Source organism: Nerophis lumbriciformis, linkage group LG07 (genome assembly GCF_033978685.3).
Source record: "Nerophis lumbriciformis linkage group LG07, RoL_Nlum_v2.1, whole genome shotgun sequence".
NCBI lineage: Eukaryota > Metazoa > Chordata > Actinopteri > Syngnathiformes > Syngnathidae > Nerophis > Nerophis lumbriciformis.
The window spans coordinates 43668988-43695847 of NC_084554.2; the positions used below are offsets into that span (position 1 = coordinate 43668988).

General features: G+C 40.1%; 1 long non-coding RNA gene across 1 annotated transcript in view; it reads left to right on the forward strand.

Annotated features, from left to right (window-relative positions):
* The window catches only part of LOC133609489 (uncharacterized), a 70214-nt gene extending 45410 nt beyond the window's left edge, over positions 1-24804 (forward strand). Inside the window, exon 3 of the long non-coding RNA XR_009815720.1 lies at positions 24344-24804. This is a non-coding gene — a long non-coding RNA (uncharacterized lncRNA). The remainder of the gene's footprint in view (positions 1-24343) is intronic.
* Positions 24805-26860: the final 2056 nt, after the last annotated feature.

The window sequence follows — 26860 nt, forward strand, 5'->3', positions numbered from 1 at the left end:
GCTGCCCACTGCTCCCCTCACCTACCAGGGGGTGATCAAGGGGATGGGTCAAATGCAGAGGACAAATTTCATTACACCTAGTGTGTGTGTGACAAACATTGGTACTTTAACTTAACTTTAACTGTACACATACAAACTGTAGCACACAAAAAAGCACATTTAATAAAAAAAACGTTATTATGGTCTTACCTTTACTTATAAAATAAATCCATGAGCCGCTATTGTGCTGGATTAATGCAATCCCTGACGAGAGTGTTATATCAACTAAAGCCCTCACTTAAACTTTCCACGTGCAAGATTGAATCTATTTAAAAAAGTGTAACCGAGGGTTTATAAATGTCGCCTATACTGTATGAAACTACAAAATAACAAACACGGAGGCTCCAGTTTACACGAGGACCACTCAGTGGACTAGTGGTTAGAGTGTCCGCCCTGAGATCGGTAGGTTGTGAGTTCAAACCCCGGCCGAGTCATACCAAAGACTATAAAAATGGGACCCATTACCTCCCTGCTTGGCACTCAGCATCAAGGGTTGGAATTGGGGGTTAAATCACCAAAAATGATTCCCGGGCGCGGCACTGCTGCTGCCCACTGCTCCCCTCACCTCCCAGGGGGTGATCAAGGGGATGGGTCAAATGCAGAGGACAAATTTCACCACACCTAGTGTGTGTGTGACAATCATTGGTACTTTAACTTTAACTTTATTTACCTTCTTTCAAAAACTTCCGCTCCACTCCAACGTGTCGTCACTTCCGCTCTTAGCGCCTTCAAAATAAGAGCTCAAGGCATATACTGTATAACAGCGCATAACAGGAACTTAACATCACAAAGAGGAAAGCCCATAAAAATAGGTTACAAAAGTTATTTAATAAGAAGCCAAAAAGTGCAAAAACAATAATGCTTGTGTTGGAGGAGTTGTGAATTAGGTACACCTGCAGTCTGCAGGTGTACCTAATGTTGTGGCCCTGCAGTCATTCACAACTCCTCCAACACAAACATTATTGTTTTCTTTTCTAGCATGCACACATCGCACTGTATGGAATGGCCTCAATCTCGTTACCTTGCGTAATGACAATAAAGCTGATTCTGATTCTGACATTATTGTTTTTGCACTTTTTGGCTTCTTATGAAATAACTTTTTTAAATAGATTCAATCTTGCACGTGGAAAGTTTAAGTGTGGGCTTTAGTTGATATAACACTCCCGTCAGGGGTTGCATTCTACGGCGGGGGTGCAGGAGGCGGGATTACTGCGAGCCTCAGCCAGTGCGTCTTTTGCAGCCGTTTTATGATCGCTCAGCACAAGAAATACGTTACACACATACAGTTGTTGACAAAATCCACTGTACATTATATACCTCAGCTAACTAAACTATGGAAATGTATAATATAATTCATATAGCAATACGGTCTCACTGCACAGCAGGCCAGCAGTTAGCCGAGTCCACAATCCATGGTGAGGCACAACGCAGTGACGTGCCTCAACTGGCTGCTGATCACCGCACCGTCTCTTCTCAGTATTTGAACGGCAAATGTGAAAATTCAGCGATTTTAAATAAAAATAATCTAAAACTGGTGAAGTTAAATGGAAAATAACTTTATAGTATTATTACTGGATACATATAACAATTTAATAAAAAAATTTTCTTATTACATTTTTTTTCTTTCCAAGATGGCCCCGCCTCACCTGCCTCTAGTGACTGCACGTCACTGATATATATATATATATATATATATATATATATATATATATATATATATATATATATACACACACTATATTGCCAAAAGTATTTAGCCATCTGCCTTTACTCACATATGAACTTTAAAGGGGAACATTATCACAATTTCAGAAGGGTTAAAACCATTAAAAATCAGTTCCCAGTGGCTTATTTTATTTTTCAAAGTTTTTTTCAAAATTTTACCCATCATGCAATATCCCTAAAAAAAGCTTCAAAGTGCCTGATTTTAACCATCGTTATAAACACCCGTCCATTTTCCTGTGACGTCACATAGTGAAGCCAACACAAACAAACATGGCGGAAAGAACAGCAAGCTATAGCGACATTAGCTCGGCTTCAGACTCGGATTTCAGCGGCTTAAGCGATTCAACAGATTACGCATGTATTGAAACGGATGGTTGTAGTGTGGAGGCAGGTAGCGAAAACGAATTTGAAGAAGAAACTGAAGATATTGAGCCATATCGGTTTGAACCGTATGCAAGCGAAACCGACGAAAACGACACGACAGCCAGCGACACGGGAGAAAGTGAGGACGAATTCGGCGATCGCCTTCTAACCAACGATTGGTATGTGTTTGTTTGGCATTAAAGGAAACTAACAACTATGAACTAGGTTTACAGCATATGAAATACATTTGGCAACAACATGCACTTTGAGAGTGCAGACAGCCCAATTTTCATCAATTAATATATTCTGTAGACAAACCCTCATCCCCTCTCTTTTCCTGAAAGCTGATCTGTCCAGTTTTGGAGTTGATGTCAGCAGGCCAGGGATATCGGAGGATATCCACACATTCTTGCCATCTCTGTCGTAGCATAGCTTTCGTCGGTAAAGTGTGCGGAACAAACGTCCAATTTCTTGCCACTTTTGCATCTTTGGGCCACTGGTGCAACTTGAATCCGTCCCTGTTCGTGTTGTTACACCCTCCGACAACACACCGACGAGGCATGATGTCTCCAAGGTACGTAAAACAGTCGAAAAAACGGAAAATAACAGAGCTGATTTGACTCTGTGTTTGTAATGTGTTTGAGAAAATGGCGCATTGCTTCCCGTCATCGCTCCGAGAGCGAATAATAATAGAAAGGCGTTTAATTCGCCAAAATTCACCCATTTAGAGTTCGGAAATCGGTTAAAAAAAAAAAAAGGTCTTTTTTCTGCAACATCAAGGTATATATTGACGCTTACATGGGTCTGGTGATAATGTTCCCCTTTAAGTGCCATCCTATAGAATTGTCCAAACTGTTTTGGTATCCTGGAGCATTCAAAGTTCATTACACTGGAACTAAGGGGCCAAGCCCAACTCCTGAAAAACAACCCCACACCATAATTCCTCCTCCACCAAATTCCACACTCGGCACAATGCAGTCCGAAATGTAGCGTTCTCCTGGCAACCTCCAACGTCCATCAGATTGCCAAATGGAAAAGTGTGATTCATCACTCCACTGCTCTAGAGTCCAGTGGCGAAGTGCTTTACACCACTGCATCCCACACTTTGCATCGGACTTGGTGATGTATGGCTTAGATGCAGCTGCTCGGTCATAGAAACCCATTCCATGAAGCTCTCTGCGTACTGTACGTGGGCTAATTGGAAGGTCACATGAAGTTCAGAGCTCTGTAGCAACTGACTGTGCAGAAAGTCTTTGCACTATGCACTTCAGCATCCGCTGACCCCTCTCTGTCAGTTTACGTGGCCTACCACTTGGTGGCTGAGTTGCTGTTGTTCCCAAACTCTTTACTTTTCTTATTATAAAGATGACTTTGGAATATTTAGGAGCGAGGAAATTTCATGACTGGATTTGTTGCACAGGTGGCATCCTTTGACAGTTCCACGCTGGAAATCACTGAGAGCGACCCAGTCTTTCACAAATGTTTGTAGAAACAGTCTCCATGGTGGTCCACAGTGCTTGATTTTATACACCTGTGGCCAGGCCAAGTGATTAGGACACCTGATTCTCATCATTTGGATGGGTGGCCAAATTCTTTTGGAAATATAGTGTATATATATATATATATATATATATATATATATACACATATATATATATATATATATATATATATATATATATATATATATATATATATATATATATATATATTCCAAGCGCAATGATGTCATGTTATTGATAGGAAAATGCATTTTTAGACAAAATGCTAGGAGACACCGAGAGCAACAAGCAGTAGAAAATGGATTAGAAAGGACAGATTTTAAAAAAAGGGGGAAAAAAAGTAAACTTGGTACTTCCTGCGGGCCGTATTTTGGACGCTGGCGGGCCGTAGATTTGGTGACCCCTGATTTACGGATTCCGGTCAACTTCCTTTGTTTTCACTTTATTAAACTGCGCATGTATGTGACGTTGGGGCCACATTGGGGTCTGTCACACTCTGCCTCGGGTGAAGGTAATGTAACCTTTGCAAACCAGACTTTCAAACCAAGGATGGCCAGGCACACAGTTGGTAACGGTTTACAAACATTTATTTAAATCCCAAAGTGTCAAAACAAAAAGTGAACAACAAGAAGAGGAAACAAAGCCCCCAAAATCTACAATAGTAATAAATAGAGGCAATATTAGTATAGTATATTATATATAGTACATTTGTATTCTAAACCCATTTCAAAGTCGCATTTGTTAAATAGGCCTAAATAATTCATCAAAATAAGCATATTAAAAATAATCAAATAATCAAAAGGTAAATCATCCATTATAACAAAATGCATGTATTCACAATCAAAGGTCAATAATCAAATATGTCAAAAGTAAATAATTAAATAATCAAAACAGATTTTGCAAAATCAATTAGCAATCAACAAAACTCATTTAACCGGTTACAACACAACATAATCTCATCATCAAAATAATCACCTCAGTCGATGTTTGATGCATGGAGACCTGAGCTCCTGCTCAGGACAGAGAACCTCCTCTGGCAGAGACAGCAGACTCTCAGAAAAATGGCATTTTCCAACTTAAAGGCCTACTGAAATGTGATTTTCTTATTTAAACGGGGATAGCAGGTCCATTCTATGTGTCATACTTGATGATTTCGCTATATTGCCATATTTTTGCTGAAAGGATTTAGTAGAGAACATCGACGATAAAGTTCGCAACTTTTGGTCGCTGATAAAAAAGCTTTGCCTGTACCAGAAGTAGCAGACGAGTAGTGTGACGTCACAGGTTGTGGAGCTCCTCACATCTGCACATTGTTTACAATCATGGCCACCAGCAGCGAGAGCGATTCGGACCGAGAAAGCGACGATTTCCCCATTAATTTGAGCGAGGATGAAAGATTCGTGGATGAGGAAAGTGAGAGTGAAGGACTAGAGGGCAGTGGGAGCGATTCAGATAGGGAAGATGCTGTGAGAGGCGGGTGGGACCTGATATTCAGCTGGGAATGACTAAAACAGTAAATAAACACAAGACATATATATACTCTATTAGCCACAACACAACCAGGCTTATATTTAATATGCCACAAATTAATCCCGCATAACAAACACCTCCCCCCTCCCGTCCATATAACCCGCCAATACAACTCAAACACCTGCACAACACACTCAATCCCACAGCCCAAAGTACCGTTCACCTCCCCAAAGTTCATACAGCACATATATTTCCCCAAAGTCCCCAAAGTTACGTACGTGACATGCACATAGCGGCACGCACGTACTGGCAAGCGATCAAATGTTTGGAAGCCGCAGCTGCATGCGTACTCACGGTATCGCGTCTGCGTATCCAACTCAAAGTCCTCCTGGTAAGAGTCTCTGTTGTCCCAGTTCTCCACAGGCCAATGGTAAAGCTTGACTGTCATCTTCCGGGAATGTAAACAATGAAACACTGGCTGTGTTATCCGGCACAACAGTCAGGGGGTGCATTCTACGGCGGGGGCACGTTATCCGGCACAACACCTGCCACAATACACCGCTTCCCACCTACAGCTTTCTTCTTTGCTGTCTCCATTGTTCATTGAACAAATTGCAAAAGATTCACCAACACAGATGTCCAGAATACTGTGGAATTTTGCAATGAAAACAGACGACTTAATAGCTGGCCACCATGCTGTCCCAAAATGTCCTCCACAATCCGTGACGTCACGCGCAGGCGTCATCATACCGAGACGTTTTCAGCATGATATTTTGCGCAAAATTTAAAATTGCACTTTAGTAAGCTAACCCGGCCGTATTGGCATGTGTTGCAATGTTAAGATTTCATCATTGATATATAAACTATCAGACTGCGTGGTCGGTAGTAGTGGGTTTCAGTAGGCCTTTAAATAGCCCTTAGCCCCGCCCACTAGCTGGGACCAATTTGAAAGGGGGAATTAAGAATGCCTTTCTTTTGTTTAAAATACACCATAGATAACCATCACACATCTAAAAGTACTCACATAGTACTTTTGCATTTGTAGATCAGTCCTTTTTGTATACAGTGTATTCAGGATTGCATTATATAACTTTTAAACCAATCAATCAATCAATGTTTATTTATATAGCCCTAAATCACAAGTGTCTCAAAGGGCTGCACAAACCACAACGACATCCTCGGTTCAGATCCCACATAAGGGCAAGGAAAAACTCATGTCAATGTGAATGACTATGAGAAACCTTGGAGAGGACCGCAGATGTGGGTGACCCCCACCCCTCTAGGGGAGACCGGATGCAATGGACGTCGAGTGGGTCTAGCATAATATTGTGAAAGTCCAGTCCATAGTGGATCTAACATAGTAGTGAGAGTCCAGTCCATAGTGGGGCCAGCAGGAGACCATCCCGAGCGGAGACGGGTCAGCAGCGCAGAGATGTCCCCAACCGATGCACAGGCGAGCGGTCCACCCCGGGTCCCGACTTTGGACAGCCAGCACTTCATCCATGGCCACCAGACCTGGGCCCCCCTCCACAAGATGGGACTTTAATGTTTCTACTGAGGTAGCATCTCTAACTGTTACCGGGAGGGCATTCCATAGTACTGGAGCCCAAAAAGAAAACGCTCTATAGCCCGCAGACTTTTTTTGGGCTCTGGGAATCACTAATAAGGCGGAGTTCTTTGAACGCAGATTTCTTGCCGGGACATATGGTACAATACAATCAGCAAGATAGGACGGAGCTAGACCGTGTAGTATTTTATATGTAAGTAGTAAAACCTTAAAGTCACATCTTAAGTGCACAGGAATCCAGTGCAGGTGAGCCAGTACAGTAAATGTCCAGTGTCCTTCTGTAACACCCAGCTTTTGAGAACCATGGTTCGGCCCAAATTAGGCCTAATTAGGCAAGGCAGGTGTGTTCACCTTTATAAAGCCCTCAGCCCCACCCTGACTCTTTTAGCCACCCGTTCAGAGCCATGGTGAGTGACAGGTTATACTTTGTTTGAGCGCATGCTGTTCACTGACTGAAAAGATTGAATGTTTGTTGTTTGTCCAAGTTGTGCTTCCTTACAAATGTGCACGGTTTAAAAGGAAGTTTAAAGGGGAACATTATCACCAGACCTATGTAAGCGTCAATATATACCTTGATGTTGCAGAAAAAAGTCCATATATTTTTTTAACCGATTTCCGAACTCGAAATGGGTGAATTTTGGCGAATTAAACGCCTTTCTATTATTCGCTCTCGGAGCGATGACGTCACAACGTGACGTCACATCAGGAAGCAATCCGCCATTTTCTCAAACACCGAGTCAAAACAGCTCTGTTATTTTCCGTTTTTTTCGACTGTTTTCCGTACCTTGGAGACATCATGCCTCGTCGGTGTGTTGTCGGAGGGTGTAACAACACGAACAGGGACGGATTCAAGTTGCACCAGTGGCCCAAAGATGCGAAAGTGGCAAGAAATTGGACGTTTGTTCCGCACACTTTACCGACGAAAGCCATGCTACGACAGAGATGGCAAGAATGTGTGGATATCCTGCGGCACTCAAAGCAGGTGCATTTCTAACGATAAAGTCAAAGAAATCTGCCGCCAGACCCCCATTGAATCTGCCGGAGTGTGTGAGCAATTCAGGGACAAAGGACCTCGCTAGCACGGCAAGCAATGGCGGCAGTTTGTTCCCGCAGACGAGCGAGCTATCGACCCTAGCTTCCCTGGCCTGCTGACATCAACTCCAAAACTGAACAGATCAGCTTTCAGGAAAAGAGCGCGGATGAGGGTATGTCTACAGAATATATTAATTGATGAAAATTGGGCTGTCTGCACTCTCAAAGTGCATGTTGTTGCCAAATGTATTTCATATGCTGTAAACCTAGTGCATAGTTGTTAGTTTCCTTTAATGCCAAACAAACACATACCAATCGTTGGTTAGAAGGCGATCGCCAAATTCGTTCTCGCTTTCTCCCGTGTCGCTGGCTGTCGTGTCATTTTCGTCGGTTTCGCTTGCATACGGTTCAAACCGATATGGCTCAATAGGTTCAGTTTCTTCTTCAATTTCGTTTTCGCTACCTGCCTCCACACTACAACCATCCGTTTCAATACATGCGTAATCTGTTGAATCGCTTAAGCCGCTGAAATCCGAGTCTGAATCCGAGCTAATGTCGCTATAGCTTGCTGTTCTTTCCGCCATGTTTGTTTGTGTTGACTTCATTATGTGACGTCACAGGAAAATGGACGGGTGGTTAAAATCAGGCACTTTGAAGCTTTTTTTAGGAATATTGCGTGATGGGTAAAATTTTGAAAAAAACTTCGGAAAATATAATAAGCCACTGGGAACTGATTTTTAATGGTTTTAACAATTCTGAAATTGTGATAATGTTCCCCTTTAAGGTCAAACAGCGACAGTGGGGAGGTCAAACTGTCACAGGGTCTGTGCGCGTTTACAATGAAGTCTGATAAAGACACTCCAGTGGAAAAAAATCTGATTTCGAAAAAAGTCCAATTTGGGCCACTTTGGCCTGCAGTGTAAACATAGTCGAGAAGTGTTGTTTTCTTTTTAAACGCATGTTAAAATTGTGCTGTTTTGGGGGATCCAAGCACCAATTAGATCAACTTCAATTAATTTCAAAGGCCAATGTTGATTTGAGACACTCATTTTTTGGGTAAAGGGACAATTAAGTTGGAAAATACTCTGCCTCCCGCGGCCCTGAAAGAGACTAGCAGTAGAAAATGGATGGATGGAAGTACTGTAGTCTACTGTATGTCATTTTCTATTCTTCTCGCCAAACCTGTGTGATGATTTTCGTACACACAGGTCTGGCTATAAGTAGAGATGTCTGATAATATCGTCCGATAAATGCGTTAAAATGTAATATCGGAAATTATAGGTATCGGTTTTTTTATTATCAGTATCAATTTTTTATTTTTTATTTTTATTTTTTTTAATTAAATCAACATAAAAAACACAAGATTAGTGCACCAACCCAAAAAACCTTCCCCCCCATTTACACTCATTTACACTCATTCACACAAAAGGGTTGTTTCCTTCTGTTATTAATATTCTGGTTCCTACATTCAATATCAATATATATCAATACAGTCTGCAAGGGATACAGTCCGTAAGCACACATGATTGTGCGTGCTGCTGGTCCACTATTAGTACTAACCTTTAACAGTTAATTTGACTCATTTTCATTAATTATTAGTTTCTATGTAACTGTTTTTATATTGTTTTACTTTCTTTTTTATTCAAGAAAATGTTTTCAAATTATTTCTCTTATTTTATTTTTATTTTTATTTTTTTTAAAGTACCTTATCTTCACCATACCTGGTTGTCCAAATTAGGCATAATAATGTGTTAATTCCACGACTGTATATATCGGTTGATATATACATTATATATATTAAAGAGTTGGACAATATCGGGGATATCGGATATCGGCAAAAAGCCATTATCGGACATCCCTAGCTATAAGAATAACAATTACGTCATTCTTAGAAGATCTATTGAGCCTAATTGGACTACTGTTTTCCACTGAATTTAAGAACTACTCAGAATAAAAGTCGATCTGTGATATCTTATCTTCCTTCATGGTGCTCATCCACCTGCTGCCCAATCCGTCACCTGTTGCTCTCCACTCTCTGACTCATCCGACGTGACATTTTCACAGCGGGTGTCCTACAGAAGGTAAAAAAAGGACTTGTCAACTTGTCTAAAAGTAATAGGACACGATTCTGGGGGAAGTTTCTGCAATTAAATTTCCTGAATGGGGTCGAGTGCATAATTTTACAGGCGAAGAAAGGACACAGAAGAAGATGTAATCGCTCTTCTTGGAAGGACGATGTCATTCTTCCTACTAGAGATGTCCGATAATATCGGGCTGCTGATATTATCGGCCGATAAATGCTTTAAAATGTAATATCGGAAATTATCGGTATCGGTTTCAAAAAGTTAAATTTATGACTTTTTAAAACGCAGTTGTGTACACGGACGTAGGAGAAGTACAGAGCGCCAATAAACCTTAAAGGCACTGCCTTTACGTGTCGGCCGAATCACATAATTTCTATGGCTTTTCACACACACAAGTGAATGCAATGCTTACTTGGTCAACAGCCACACAGGTCACACTGAGGGTGGCCGTATAAACAACTTTAACACTGTTACAAAAATGCGCCACACTGTGAACCCACACCAAACAAGAATGACAAACACATTTCAAGAGAACATCCGCACCGTAACACAACATAAACACAACAGAGCCGTATAAACAACTTTAACACTGTTACAAAAATGCGCCACACTGTGAACCCACACCAAACAAGAATGACAAACACATTTCGAGAGAACATCCGCACCGTAACACAACATAAACACAACAGAACAGAACCCCTTGCAGCACTAACTTTTCCAGGACGCTACAATATACACCCCCGCTACCCCCTACCTCCCTGCCTCAACCCTGCCCACCTCAACCTCCTCATGCTCTCTCAGGGAGAGCATGTCCCAAATTCCAAGCTGCTGTTTTGAGGCATGTTAAAAAAAAATGCACTTTGTGACTTCAATAATAATTAAAGCTGCAAGCAGCGATGGACGGGACCGACTTTGACGGCACATAAAATCAAAACCGTAGCAGTAATTAAAACTCTTTTGTCAACTTTTAATCAGAAGGGTTCAATCTCTTTCCTGTGCTAGTTTGAAGCCGACACGACAAACGCGCTCAGAGGAGATAATGTTTGAAAAAAGGTGACCGGTTTTTACAAAACGTTTGTTTTGAAGGGGGAATTGCAAACTTCCTGTTGATTTTTGCTGGGGGTTGTCAACATATGAAATGTAGGTCTACAGGCAGTTTTGTCTGAGTTTTCTTCCTAGGAGCAGTTGTGTCTGTTTTCTTCCTAGGGGGCTCCAGAGCGCAATTTTGAGTTTTGGGTTTGGGTTTTTTTATGACAGCGCAATTTTTGCCAATCCTAATGTGTGTGTCCAGTTTGGTGAGTTTTGAAGCATGTTAAGGGGTTCAAATTACAGCTCAAAGAGGCAAAAGTGACTGTTTTTACTAAACTTTTGTTTTGAAGGGGGAATTGCAAACTTCCTGTTGATTTTTGCTGAAAGATGTCAATGTATGAAATGTAGGTCTAAGTGAGACCTACATAGATGTTTCATGTCTCTACGACATTCTTACTGGGAGTTAGAGGCAGTTTTGTCTGTGTTTTTTCCTGGGGGGCGCTAGAACGCAATTTTGAGTTTTGGGGCTAGGTTTTTTGATTAGATCGCAATTTTTGCCAGACCTGATGTGTGTGTCAAATTTGGTGAGTTTTGAAGCATGTTAAGGGGGTCAAATTACAGCTCAAAGAGGCGGTGGAATAATAATAATAAAACCTTACATCTACAATAGGGTACTCTGTCCCAAAGGGACAATGCGGTCCCTAAATATGGCAGTGCCATGTTGGCATTTTTTTCCCCCCATAACTTGAGTTGATTTATTTTGGAAAACCTTGTTACGTTGTTTAATGCATCCAGCGGGGCATCACAACAAAATTAGGCATAATAATGTGTTAATTCCACGACTGTATATATCGGTATCGGTTGATATCGGAATCGGTAATTAAGAGTTGGACAATATCGGGATATCGGCAAAAAAGCCATTATCGGACATCTCTACTTCTGTCATGTCTTTTGGATCATGTTTTGGTTTATTTAGTTATGTTTGGTTTTTGGACTCTCTTTAGTTTCTGTTTACGCTCCATTGTTTTTGTTTCCATGACTACTCATTGGTTTCACCTGTCATGCATTTGGACTCACGCACCTGTTGTAAATCAAGACAATATTAGTTAACCTTGAAGTTGCCAGGCAGTCGGGCTGGTGACATTAACTCTGCTACTTCTGATACTCAAGCCTGTTCATAGTTATGCGTCATGCCATGCCACGTAAGTTTTGTTTGTTCATGTCACAGTTAGCGAGTTTTGTTTCATGTCCATAGTTTCTGCCTTTGTGCTAGTATTTTGCATCATAGTCAAGTTTGCATTTTTAGTTTCTGTTTACGCTCCATTGTTTTTGTTTCCATGACTACTCATTGGTTTCACCTGTCATGCATTTGGACACACGCACCGGTTTAAATCAAGACACTATTATTTAAGCTTGTAGTTGCCAGGCAGTCGGGCTGGTGACATTAACTCTGCTACTTCTGATACTCGTGCCTGTTCATAGTTATGCTTCATGCCATGCCACATAAGTTTTGTTTGTTCATGTCACAGTTAGCGAGTTTTGTTTCATGTTCATAGTTTCTGCCTTTGTGCTAGTATTGTGCATCGTAGTCAAGTTTGCATTTCCGCCTTGTGCGCGCTTTTTGTTTGTTCATTTTGTTAAAATAAATGATGTATTTACCTTCACGCCATGTCGACTCCAACTTTACTTGCATCTCAGGAAAACAAACACGTTATGACAACTTCCTACTGTCACTTTTAGAAAGTTCCATCTAAAACTGTTTGGACTCGACGCACCTGAAGCTCTTTTATTTAATATTCTCTCGCAGTAAAAATTTTCCATAATTGATCAGCTGGTCATCGACACGTTCGAAGGTGAATTCTAACATTTTCCCCACCAGCAGACAAATCAGCAGTTTTGTCTTGAGTTTTCTTCCTAGGAGCAGTTGTGTCTGTTTTCTTCCTAGGGGGCGCTAGAGCGCAATTTTGAGTTTTGGGTTTGGGTTTTTTTATGACAGCGCAGTTTTTGCCAGTCCTGATGTGTGTGTCCAGTTTGGTGAGTTTTGAAGCATGTTAAGGGGGTCAAATTACAGCTCAAAGAGGCAAAAGTGACTGTTTTTACTAAACTTTTGTTTTGAAGGGGGAATTGCAATCTTCCTGTTGATTTTTGCTGAAAGATGTCAATGTATGAAATGTAGGTCTAAGTGAGACCTACATAGAGGTTTTTGTTTCATGTCTCTACGACATTCTTACTGGGAGTTAGAGGCAGTTTTGGCTGTGTTTTTTCCTAGGGGGCGCTAGAACGCAATTTTGAGTTTTGGGGCTAGGTTTTTTGATTAGATCGCAATTTTCGCCAGACCTGATGTGTGTGTCAAATTTGGTGAGTTTTGAAGCATGTTAAGGGGGTCAAATTACAGCTCAAAGAGGCGGTGGAATAATAATAATAAAACCTTACATCTACAATAGGGTACTCTGTCCCAAAGGGACAATGCGGTCCCTAAATATGGCAGTGCCATGTTGGCATTTTTTTCCCCCCATAACTTGAGTTGATTTATTTTGGAAAACCTTGTTACGTTGTTTAATGCATCCAGCGGGGCATCACAACAAAATTAGGCATAATAATGTGTTAATTCCACCACTGTATATATCGGTATCGGTTGATATCGGAATCGGTAATTAAGAGTTGGACAATATCGGGATATCGGCAAAAAAGCCATTATCGGACATCTCTACTTCTGTCATGTCTTTTGGATCATGTTTTGGTTTATTTAGTTATGTTTGGTTTTTGGACTCTCTTTAGTTTCTGTTTACGCTCCATTGTTTTTGTTTCCATGACTACTCATTGGTTTCACCTGTCATGCATTTGGACTCACGCACCTGTTGTAAATCAAGACAATATTAGTTAACCTTGTAGTTGCCAGGCAGTCGGGCTGGTGACATTAACTCTGCTACTTCTGATACTCATGCCTGTTCATAGTTATGCTTCATGCCATGCCACGTAAGTTTTGTTTGTTCATGTCACAGTTAGCGAGTTTTGTTTCATGTCCATAGTTTCTGCCTTTGTGCTAGTATTGTGCATCGTAGTCAAGTTTGCATTTCCGCCTTGTGCGCGCTTTTTGTTTGTTCATTTTGTTAAAATAAATTATGTATTTACCTTCACGCCATGTCGACTCCAACTTTACTTGCATCTCAGGAAAACAAACACGTTATGACAACTTCCTACTGTCACTTTTAGAAAGTTCCATCTAAAACTGTTTGGACTCGACGCACCTGAAGCTCTTTTATTTAATATTCTCTTGCAGTAAAAATCTTCCATAATTGATCAGCTGGTCATCGACACGTTCGAAGGTGAATTCTAACATTTTTCCCACCAGCAGACAAATCAGCAGTTTTGTCTTGAGTTTTCTTCCTAGGAGCGCAATTTTTGCCAGTCCTAATGTGTGTGTCCAGTTTGGCGAGTTTTGAAGCATGTTAAGGGGGTCAAATTACAGCTCAAAGAGGCAAAAGTGACTGTTTTTACTAAACTTTTGTTTTGAAGGGGGAATTGCAAACTTCCTGTTGATTTTTGCTGGGGGTTGTCAATATATGAAATGTAGGTCTAAGTGAGACCTACATAGAGGTTTTTGTTTCATGTCTCCAAGACATTCCTACTGGAAGTTACAGGCAGTTTTGTCTGAGTTTTCTTCCTAGGAGCAGTTGTGTCTGTTTTCTTCCTAGGGGGCGCTAGAGCGCAATTTTGAGTTTTGGGTTTGGGTTTTTTTATGAGAGCGCAATTTTTGCCAGTCCTGATGTGTGTGTCCAGTTTGGTGAGTTTTGAAGCATGTTAAGGGGGTCAAATTACAGCTCAAAGAGGCAAAAGTGACTGTTTTTACTAAACTTTTGTTTTGAAGGGGGAATTGCAAACTTCCTGTTGATATTTGCTGAAAGATGTCAATGTATGAAATGTAGGTCTAAGTGAGACCTACATAGAGGTTTTTGTTTCATGTCTCCAAGACATTCCTACTGGAAGTTACAGGCAGTTTTGTCTTGAGTTTTCTTCCTAGGAGCAGTTGTGTCTGTTTTCTTCCTAGGGGGCGCTAGAGCGCAATTTTGGGTTTGGGTTTTTTTTATGAGAGCGCAATTTGTGCCAGTCCTGATGTGTGTGTCCAGTTTGGTGAGTTTTGAAGCATGTTAAGGGGGTCAAATTACACCTCAAAGAGGCAAAAGTGACTGTTTTTACTAAACTTTTGTTTTGAAGGGGGAATTGCAAACTCAGGAAAACAAACACGTTATGACAACTTCCTACTGTCACTTTTAGAAAGTTCCATCTAAAACTGTTCGGACTCGACGCACCTGAAGCTCTTTTATTTAATATTCTCTCGCCGTAAAAATCTTCCATAATTGATCAGCTGGTCATCGACACGTTCGAAGGTGAATTCTAACATTTTTCCCACCAGCAGACAAATCAGGTCCGAGGCGGCCAACACTTTGCGACGCCATCAACCCGCTGACAGATGCCGGCACGTGCGCGGCGGACGCCCCGATAAGTCATGCATATTTAATACACGGAATGATCTTTCAACTCCCATTTGGCATGATAGATGTAGCGCGCGCCACGATACGTGATATTGCGTGGAGGTATTTATAGTCGTGTTGCCAGAGCGGCCAGCAGACAAAGACAAGAAGAGGCCGTGCGGGCTGATTATGTTACAGTGATAAAAATAATGCCAGCCATCCATCACGGACCCGGAGGCGGCATGGTTTGTCTTTATGGGAGAGCCGCTGTAAAGTAACCTGACACGCCAGATGGATTTGTGATAGAAAACCGCTGGAAAGCGTCGGCAGTTTTAAAGGCTTTTTTCCAAATAAGAGGGATTGTTTGAACGTCCTTAGTGTCTTATCTCACTATATATATCGCCCCCTATAGGTTGTGTTTTAAATGCTTTGGAATACATGTTAGCATGCATGTAATACGGACTGTTTTGGAGTTCGGTCTATCATTCACAATCCTTTTGTGAGACAATAACACATTTTTCTTTTTTCTATGAATTCTAAACTTGTAAATAAACGCTAGTAAGAGTCAGCTAAAAATGTGATTCGCTCTATTCCAGGGGTGTCAAACTCAAATACAGAGAGGGCCAAAATTTAAAACTGAACAAAGCCGCTTTTCATCCATTCTAACATCGTTCAGACCCAGTCACAAGATATGTGCGGCTCCTGTACGCACACACGAGCGAATGCAACGCATACTTCATCAACAGCGATACAAGTTACACTGAGGGTGCTAGTATAAAAAACTTTAACACTGTTAGAAATATACGCCACACTGTGAATCCACATCAAACAAGAATGACAAACACATTTCAGGAGAACATCCGCACCGTAACACAACATAAACACAACAGAACAAATACCCAGAATCCTTTGCGGCACTAACTCTTCCCGGACGCTACAAAATACACCCCCGCTACCACCAAAACTCCTCCCCCCCACACACACACACACCTTGTAGCGTCCCGGAAGAGTTAGTGCTGCAAAGGGTTCTGGTTTGGTGTGGATTCACAGTGTGGCGTATATTTCTAACAGTGTTAAAGTTTTTTATCCGGCTACCCTCAGTGTAACCTGTATCGCTGTTGATGAAATATGCGTTGCATTCTAATGTGTGTGCGTGCAGATGCCGCACGTGTTATGTGACTGACTGGCTGGCTGGCTGGCGTTTGGAAGACCATCGGGAGGATCGGCGGGCCAGCTTTAGTGTTAATTTGATATCGCCTCAAGGGCCAGAGTTTGACACCCATGCTCTGTTCCAACTATAAGTTAAGCTAAAGTTAAAGTACCAATGATTGTCACACACACACACTAGGTGTGGCGAAATTATTCTCTGCATTTGACCCTACACCCTTGATCACCCCCCTGGGAGGTGAGGGGAGCAGTGAGCAGCAGCGGTGGCCGCGCCCGGGAATCATTTTTGGTGATTTAACCCCCAATTCCAACCCTTGATGCTGAGTGCCAAGCAGGGAGGTAATGGGTCCCATTTTTATAGTCTTTGGTATAGAGCTCTAAAAACAAACCAACAACCTCCATCATTTGTTTATTGAATTGTTAACCATAAACACAATTAAACACATGTCAGATGTTTATTCCCCCCCCCCCCCCCCCCAAACAAGTAACCCACAAAAATTATAAATATAATAAAATAAAATAAAAAAAACCATCAATGCTTCATATACAGTTGTGGTCAAAAGTTTACATACACTTGTAAAGAACATGTCATGGCTGTTGTGAGTTTTCAATAATTTCTATAACTCTTATTTTTTTGTGATAGAGTGATTGGAGCACATACTTGTTGGTCACGAAAAACATTCATGAAGTTTGGTTCTTTTATGAATTTATTATGGGTCTACTGAAAATGTGACCAAATCTGCTGGGTCAAAAGTATACATCCAGCAATGTTAATATTTGGTTACATGTCCCTTGGCAAGTTTCACTGCAATAAGGCACTTTTGGTACCCATCCACAAACTTCTGGTTGAATTTTTGACCACTCCTCTTGACAAAATTGGTGCAGTTCAGCTAAATGTGTTGGTTTTCTGACATGGACTTGTTTCTTCAGCATTGTCCACAGGACTTTGGGAAGGCCATTCTAAAACCTTAATTCTAGCCTGATTTTGCCATTCCTTTACCACTTTTGACATGTGTTTGGGGTCATAGTCCTGTTGGAACACCCAACTGCGCCCAAGACCCAACCTCCGGGCTGATGATTTTAGGTTGTCCTGAAGAATTTGGAGATAATCCTCCCTTTTTCAATGTCCCATTTACTCTCTGAAAAATCAATTCCCAGTGGCTAATTTTATTTTTCAAAGTTTTTTTCAAAATTTTACTCATCACGCAATATCCCTAAAAAAAGCTTCAAAGTGCCTGATTTTAACCATCGTTATATACACCCGTCCATTTTCCTGTGACGTCACATAGTGATGCCAATACAAACAAACATGGCGGATAGAACAGCAAGTTATAGCGACATTAGCTCGGATTCAGACTCGGATTTTAGCGGCTTAAGCGATTCAACAGATTACGCATGTATTGAAACGGATGGTTGTAGTGTGGAGGCAGGTAGCGAAAACGAAATTGAAGAAGAAACTGAAGATATTGAGCCATATCGGTTTGAACCGTATGCAAGCGAAACCGACGAAAACGACACGACAGCCAGCGACACGGGAGAAAGCGAGGACGAATTCGGCGATCGCCTTCTAACCAACGATTGGTATGTGTTTGTTTGGCATTAAAAGAAACTAACAACTATGAACTAGGTTTACAGCATATGAAATACATTTGGCAACAACATGCACTTTGAGAGTGCAGACAGCCCAGTTTTCATCAATTAATATATTCTGTAGACATACCCTCATCCGCTCTCTTTTCCTGAAAGCTGATCTGTCCAGTCCAGTTGGAAATGCATCTGCTTTGAGTGTCGCAGGATATCCACACATTCTTGCCATCTCTGTCGTAGCATAGCTTTCGTCGGTAAAGTGTGCGGAACAAACGTCCAATTTCTTGCCACTTTCGCATCTTTGGGCCACTGGTGCAACTTGAATCCGTCCCTGTTCGTGTTGTTACACCCTCCGACAACACACCGACGAGGCATGATGTCTCCAAGGTCCGGAAAACAGTCGAAAAAACGGAAAATAACAGAGCTGATTTGACTCGATGTTTGTAATGTGTTTGAGAAAATGGCGGATTGCTTCCCGATGTGACGTCATGTTGTGACGTCATCGCTCCGAGAGCGAACAATAGAAAGGCGTTTAATTCGCCAAAATTCACCCATTTAGAGTTTGAAAATCGGTTAAAAAAATATATGGTCTTTTTTCTGCAACATCAAGGTATATATTGACGCTTACATAGGTCTGGTGATAATGTTCCCCTTTAATATGTGATTTCCAGTTGATTTGATCAGTTGTAACCCCCAGAAACTTTATTTAATTAACTCGTCTGATTTACCGTATTTTTCGGACTATAAGTCGCAGTCAGGGTTGCGACTTATACTCAGGAGCGACTTATGTGTGAAACTATTAACACATTACCGTAAAATATTAAATAATATTATTTATCTCATTCACGTAAGAGACTAGACGTATAAGATTTCATGGGATTTAGCGATTAGGAGTGACAGATTGTTTGGTAAATGTATAGCATGTTCTATATGTTATAGTTATTTGAATGACTCTTACCATAATATGTTACGTTAACATACCAGGCACGTTCTCAGTTGGTTATTTATGCCTCATATAACTTATTCAGCCCGTTGTTCACTATTCTTTAATTATTTTAAATTGCCTTTCAAATGTCTATTCTTGGTGTTGGGTTTCATCAAATAAATTTCCCCAAAAAGTGCGACTTATATATGTTTTTTTCCTTCTTTATTATGCATTTTCGGTCGGTGCGACTTATACTCCAGAGCGACTTATACTCTGAAAAATACGGTACACCCCATCCAAGTGTATCTGTAATTGTGAACTAGTTCTGCATTTTCCAAAGAGCATAATTTTTGTTTTATTAAAGCTTAATGACAATTTATTTATATCAAGCCATGATTTGAGTTTGATTAATTCTGTATTAATTTCTTGCAGTAACAAGTCACTACCAGAACAAACAATGTTAGTGTCATCTGCAAACACTTTTTATACCCTCAACAGATCATTGGTATATAAAATAAACAATTTTGGGCTCAACCCTGAGGTAATGTCAAGACATGTTGAACATTAATCACCCAACCTCACAAACTGCTTTCTGTTATTCAAATAACTCCTCAGCCAGTCCGATACATTACCCCTAATGCCATACCGTTCCAGTTTATTCATTAATATGTCATGGTTTATTGTATCAAATGCTTTTTTTAGGTCATTGAATATTCCAACTGTAAAATGTTTTTGCTCCAATGCCTCATGCATCATGCACTTTTTTTTTAAGGATGCGAGTTCCCACAAAAATGTTGTTTATGAGTTCGGATTTTATACAAATGATTGGAAAATAGATTTCAGGGTTGCTTAAAATAATATGCCACAACAATTTTAACTACGATGCTTTCCGGCTATATTTAAGGCAACTTCTTGTGCTCTAGATAATGTGTTGAATATTCTGGGGTGTAAATGTTGCTCTCCAGTCCCTTTTATAACCCACTTTCTGCATGTGTCTGCAAGATGAAGAGTTCATGGTGGCATTCTCAGATTACAAATGAAAGCACGCTCACCCTCTCCAAAAGAATCAATTATCTTTTAAAATGTACGCTGTCAAATATATATACAAAATCCAACACCAGCGAAGTTGGCACGTTGTGTAATTTGTAAATAAAAACAGAATACAATGATTTGCAAATTATTTTCGACTTATATTCAATTGAATAGACTGCAAAGACAACAGAGTTAATGTTCAAACTGAGAAACTTAATTTTTATTTGCAAATAATCATTATCTTAGAACTTAATGGGAGCAACACATTGCAAAAAAGTTGTCACAGGGGCATGTTTACCACTGTGTTGCATGGCCTTTCCTTTTAACAACACTCGGTAAATGTTTGGGAACTGAGGAGACCAATTTTTGAAGCTTTTCAGGTGGAATTCTTTCCCATTCTTGCTTGATGTACAGCTTAAGTTGTTCAACTGTCTAGGGGTATTTGTCATATTTTAGGTTTCATAATGCGCCACACATTTTCAATGGGAGAGAGGTATGGACTACAGGCAGGCCAGTCTAGTACCTGCACTCTTTAACTATGAAGCCACACTGTTGTAACACGTGGCTTGGCATTGTCTTGCTGAAATAAGCAGGGGCGTCCATGATAACGTTGCTTGGATGGCAACATATATTGCTCCAAAACCTGTATGTACCTTTCAGCATTAATGGTGCCTTCACAGATGTGTAAGTTACCCATGACTTGGGCACTAATACGCCCCCATACCATCACAGATGCTGGCTTTTGAACTTTGCACCTGTAACAATGCGGAGGACACGACGTCCACAGTTTCCAAAAACAATTTGAAATGTTAACTCGTCAGACCACAGAACACTTTTACGCTTTGCATCAGTCCATCTTAGATGAGCTCGGGCCCAGCGAAGCTGGCTGCGGTTCTGGGTGTTGTTGATAAATGGCTTTCGCTTTGCATAGTAGAGTTTTAACTTGCACTTACAGATGTAGCGACCCCCGCTACCCCCTACCCATAAACCCCACCCCCCCAACCCAGCCCACCTCAACCTCCTCATGCTGTTTCAGGGAGAGCATGTCCCAAATTCCAAGCTGCTGTTTTGAGGCATGTTAAAAAAAAATAATGCACTTTGTGACTTCAATAATAAATATGGCAGTGCCATGTTGGCATTTTTTTTCCCATAACTTGAGTTGATTTATTTTGGAAAACTTTGTTACATTTTTTAATGCATCCAGCGGGGCATCACAGCAAAATTAGGCATAATAATGTGTTAATTCCATGACTGTATATATCGGTATCGGTTGATATCGGTATCGGTAATTAAGAGTTGGACAATATTGGAAGCCATTATTGGACATCTCTAGAACATATATAATGTTGGTGTTTACTTGAGTCATATTGCAGTCTACACGTATCTCTTATGTTTGACTGCCATCTACTGGTCACACTTATCATTACACTATTTACCAAATAAAATAGCTTCGAGGTCGGTAAGCAACACCAGAATGATTCTGCACCGGGTTATAAGGCGCACTGTCGAGTTTTGAGGGGGAAAAAAAACATTTTAAGTGCGCTTTATAGTCTGGAAAATACGATATTCATTTTCCATGTCCCACTGTTGCATGGTAGACATAATGAAGTCCGTGAAGTAAAGTAAAAAAAAGTGCCATTACTGTGGTTTCAATGGAAGTGTAGAAGTGTTTGAGCAGTGTGACAGGAAGCAGTGAGCAGCAGCAGCTGGCAGTGTCAGCCAGTCTCTCACACAGCGGTGTGGCCAACACAGGCTGTGTACTTCAGTCACGCGCCCCGCAACTACTGTAGTTCTGAAGCAAATCTCTTGGTAATGGCCCACTTATTTGTTCACCACAGTGTGTTGGATCCAGTATAAAAATAAAAAAAAGTTCGGTCCAGCAAAAGTTTCACGACCCCCTACAGTACCTTCGTGGACCCCCTGTTGAAGACCAAGTATTTAGAGTATTTCCAGTACTAAAATAAGACAAGTTGTCTAGTTCTGATAAAAAAAATGCCACTCATTCAACCTGTTTTCCACATCTAACTTGATTGCTGATTCATTCCTGTGAAGACCTTAGTGTCTTCTGACAAGGTGGGCAACAAACTGCCTGCTCACTCCCCCAAGGAACAGAAATGTGCAGCAAAGCAAACCGATCTCGGCCCGGCAGGTTACTGGACAACAAGCTGCGTTTGTTTGTAGATGCTTGGCTTGTAATTGGGCAAACAACAGAGCAGCATTTTTTTTAAATATATATTACATTCCAAAAAGTCAGTGTTCAAAAACAAGAAAAGAAAAATACAATAATGAGGTGTATTTTATTTGAACTAAGCAAAATTATCTGCCAATAGAACAAGAACATTTGGCTTGTCAAGACTTTCCATAACAAGTCAAATTAGCTAACCTCAATGAACCCAAACATACCTTAAAATAAGTATATTCTCACTAATAAGTGCAAAAAAAAATATGAGACCTTTTTGCTCAATATGTTGACATTTTTTTCTTAAATGAAGTAAATGCTAGTGGCATTATCTTGACATAATGATATGCACTTGGCATTACATTTCTTGAAACCAGCAAACTTATACTAAAAACGAATGTATTGTTCTTAATGGAAAGGCAACAAGGCAACCGTTTGTTACTCTCGGGGTCTCCTAGCCGCTCAGGCAAATCATATGGTCTAAAAATGCATTTTTCCATCGATAACATGACAACATCGCGTCAAGTGCGTGCTCTTTCAGTCATTAGTGTGCGAGGAATATATATATGTATATATATATTAAGGGTGTGGGGAAAAATCGATTCGAATTCAAATCACGATTCTCACGTTGTGCGATTCAGAATTGATTCTTATTTTTAAAAAATCGATTTTTTTATTTTATTTATTTATTTATTTATTTATTTATTTATTTAATTTTTATTTTATTTTATTTTTTTACATTTTTTATTAATCAATCCAACAAAACAATACACAGCAATACCATAACAATGCAATCCAATTCCAAAACCAAACCCGACCCAGCAACAAAAATTAATATTATCAACAACAGTATCAATATTAGTAACAATTTCAGCATAGCAGTGATTAAAAATCCCTCATTGACATTATCATTAGACATTTATAAAAAAAAAAAAAGAACAATAGTGTCACAGTGGCTTACACTTGCATCGCATCTCATAAGCTTGACAACACACTGTGTCCAATATTTTCACAAAGATAAAATAAGTCATATTTTTGGTTCATTTAATAGTTCAAACAAATTTACATTATTGCAATCAGTTGATAAAACATTGTCCTTTACAATTATAAAAGCTTTTTACAAAAATCTATTACTCTGCTTGCATGTCAGCAGACTGGGGTAGATCCTGCTGAAATATGTATTGAATGAATAGAGAATCCTTTTGAATCGGGAAAATATCGTTTTTGAGTCGAGAATCGTGTTGAATCGAAAAAAATCTATTTTGAATCGAATCGTGACCCCAAGAATTGATATTGAATCGAATCGTGGGACACCCATAGATTCGCAGCCCTATATATATATATATATATATATATATATATATATATATATATATATATATATATATATATATATATATATATATATATATATATCCATCCATCCATCCATCCATCCATTTCTTACCGCTTATATATATATATATATATATATATATACACAGCCCGGCCCCGGGCCAAAAAATGTTTAATTGTAATTTTGAAGAATTCATCTGAATGTGCATGAACTATTTATGTTCAAAATTGTTAGAAATGTCACATGTTAAATATTAACTGTCAGTTTACTGTACTGTGTCAACTTTACTACTTTGAGTACGTATTTTCTATTGTTTCATTGAAAATAAAACAGCAGAGTCCATCCGTTTTAATTATGAGACAAAATTGTGTCAAAGTCATGATTTTTTTTTTCATGCTTGAAATAAGAATTTATTACTTTAAAAAGGTAGTTTTATACTTGTGAGTGTTGATGACACAGCTTTGCAACACTTGATATTCTAGTTTCAAGCATGTTTTACTCAATATAGGTCATCAAATCTCAGCAACAAGCTGTAATATCTTACTGAGATCATTTAGGACCAAAACACTTAAAACAAGTAAAACACTCTAACATAAAATCTGCTTAGTGAGAAGAATTATCTTATCAGACAGAAAATAAGCAAATAATACCCTTATTTGAGATATTTAATCTTACTTAGATTTCAGTTTTTGCAGTGTATTATAAAGACGCGTGCACAGGAAAGAGATCTTCCAAAAGAAACTGTGGACATGGACTTCAGAGTATTCCACCCTTGCAAATAATGAATCGTAGGAGAATTAATTACTGCCTGCGCTTGTGTTGTTTACACTGCAGAGGTCAAGAACGGGCGGATGCAACCGGTCCGGGAAAACACCGCGGAAATCCCGCTTCGGATTCACAAAGAAATGTAAGAGGAGGCGTCAAAAGTGGGATATCTTCAAGAGCCAATCCTCCTGGGATGGAGATGTTGCCAAGTGAAAGCAGATGTGGAGAAGCACGGAGGGAGTCGAGGGTGTTAATCCTGAGCTGGGCAGGTAGCCATTTTTAGCATCTGTCAGTCACTTTTTTCAATGGACCACGCCTCACCAGTACGTGTCACTTGCCACAGCTGTGACTAAAGGCTTCTAATGTACTCTAATACTGTGGAACCTCGATTTGCGAACCTCATTGGTTCCTAAACATGGCTGGTAAACCAAAAAGTTCATATTGTTAAGAAGAGTTCCCCATAAGAAACAATGTGAACATGAATAATTAATTCTAGTCTCAGCATAAGTCCCGATTTTAGTAAAAATAAATCCATCCATCCATCCATCCATCTTCTTCCGCTTATCCGAGGTCGGGTCGCGGGGGCAGCAGCCTAAGCAGGGAAGCCCAGACTTCCCTCTCCCCAGCCACTTCGTCCAGCTCTTCCTGTGGGACCCCGAGGCGTTCCCAGGCCAGCCAGGAGACATAGTCTTCCCAACGTGTCCTGGGTCTTCCCCGCGGCCTCCTACCGGTCGGACGTGCCCTAAACACCTCCCTAGGGAGGCGTTCGGGTGGCATCCTGACCAGATGCCCGAACCACCTCATCTGGCTCCTCTCGATGTGGAGGAGCAGCGGCTTTACTTTGAGCTCCTCCCGGATGGCAGAGCTTCTCACCCTATCTCTAAGGGAGAGCCCCGCCACCCGGCGGAGGAAACTCATTTCGGCCGCTTGTACCCGTGATCTTGTCCTTTCGGTCATAACCCAAAGCTCATGACCATAGGTGAGGATGGGAACGTAGATCGACCGGTAAATTGAGAGCTTTGCCTTCCGGCTCAGCTCCTGCTTCACCACAACGGATCGATACAGCGTCCGCATTACTGAAGACGCCGCACCGATCCGCCTGTCGATCTCACGATCCACTCTTCCCTCACTCGTGAACAAGACTCCGAGGTACTTGAACTCCTCCACGTGGGGCAAGATCTCCTCCCCAACCCGGAGATGGCACTCCACCCTTTTCCGGGCAAGAACCATGGACTCGGACTTGGAGGTGCTGATTCTCATCCCAGTCGCTTCACACTCGGCTGCGAACCAGCCGAGTGTATGTAATGTAAAAATAAATGCACTATTTAAACACACTGTAAAATGTGAGTGAGTGAGTGAGTGTGTGTGTGTGTGTGTGTGTGTGTGTGTGTGTGTGTGTGTGTGTGTGTGTGTGTGTGTGTGTGTGTGTGTGTGTGTGTGTGTGTGTGTGTGTGTGTGTGTGTGTGTGTGTGTGTGTGTGTGTATATATATATACATATACATATGTGTATATGTATACATAGTTACATATATATGTATGTATATATATATATATATACGCGTGTGTATATATATACATGTGTGTATATGTATATATATATACATGTGTGTGTGTGTGTATATATATATATATACATGTGTGTGTGTGTATATATATATATATATGTATATATAAATGTATATGTGTATATATATATGTATATATAAATGTATATGTGTATATATAGATATATACATGTGTGTATATATGTATATATAAATGTATATGTATATTTATATATGTTTATGCATACATATGTATATATATATAGATATATACGTGTGTGTATAATATATATGTATATGTATAGATGTATATATATATATATATATATGCTTAAGTATATATGTATGTATATATATGTGTGTGTATATATATATATATATATATATATATATAACATACTGTATATATATATATAAATAATAAATAAAATAAAAAAAATATATATATATATTGGTCAAAAGGTTACATACACTTGTAAAGAACATAATAGAGTGATAGTGTGATTAGAGCACATACTTGGTCACAAAAAACATTCATGAAGTTTGGTTCTTTTATGAATTTATTATGAGTCTACTGAAAATGTGACCTAATCTACTGGGTCAAAAGTATACATACAGCAATGTTAATATTTTTGGTAGCCATCCACAAGCTTCTGGTTGAATTTTTGACCACTCCTCTTGACAAAATTGGTGCAGTTCAGCTAAATTTGTTGGTTTTCTGACAGGGACTTGTTTCTTCAGCATTGTCCACACGTTTAAGTCAGGACTTTTGGAAGGCCATTCTAAAACCTTAATTCTAGCCTGATTTAGCCATTCCTTTACCACTTTTGACATGTGTTTGGGGTCATTGTCCTGTTGGAACACCCAACTGCGCCCAAGACCCAACCTGATGATTTTAGGTTGTTCTGAAGAATTTGGAGGTAATCCTCCTTTTTCATTGTCACATTTACTCTCTGTAAAGCACCAGTTCCATTGGCAGCAAAACAGGCCCAGAGCATAACACTACCACCACCGTGCTTGACGGTAGGCCTGGTGTTCCTG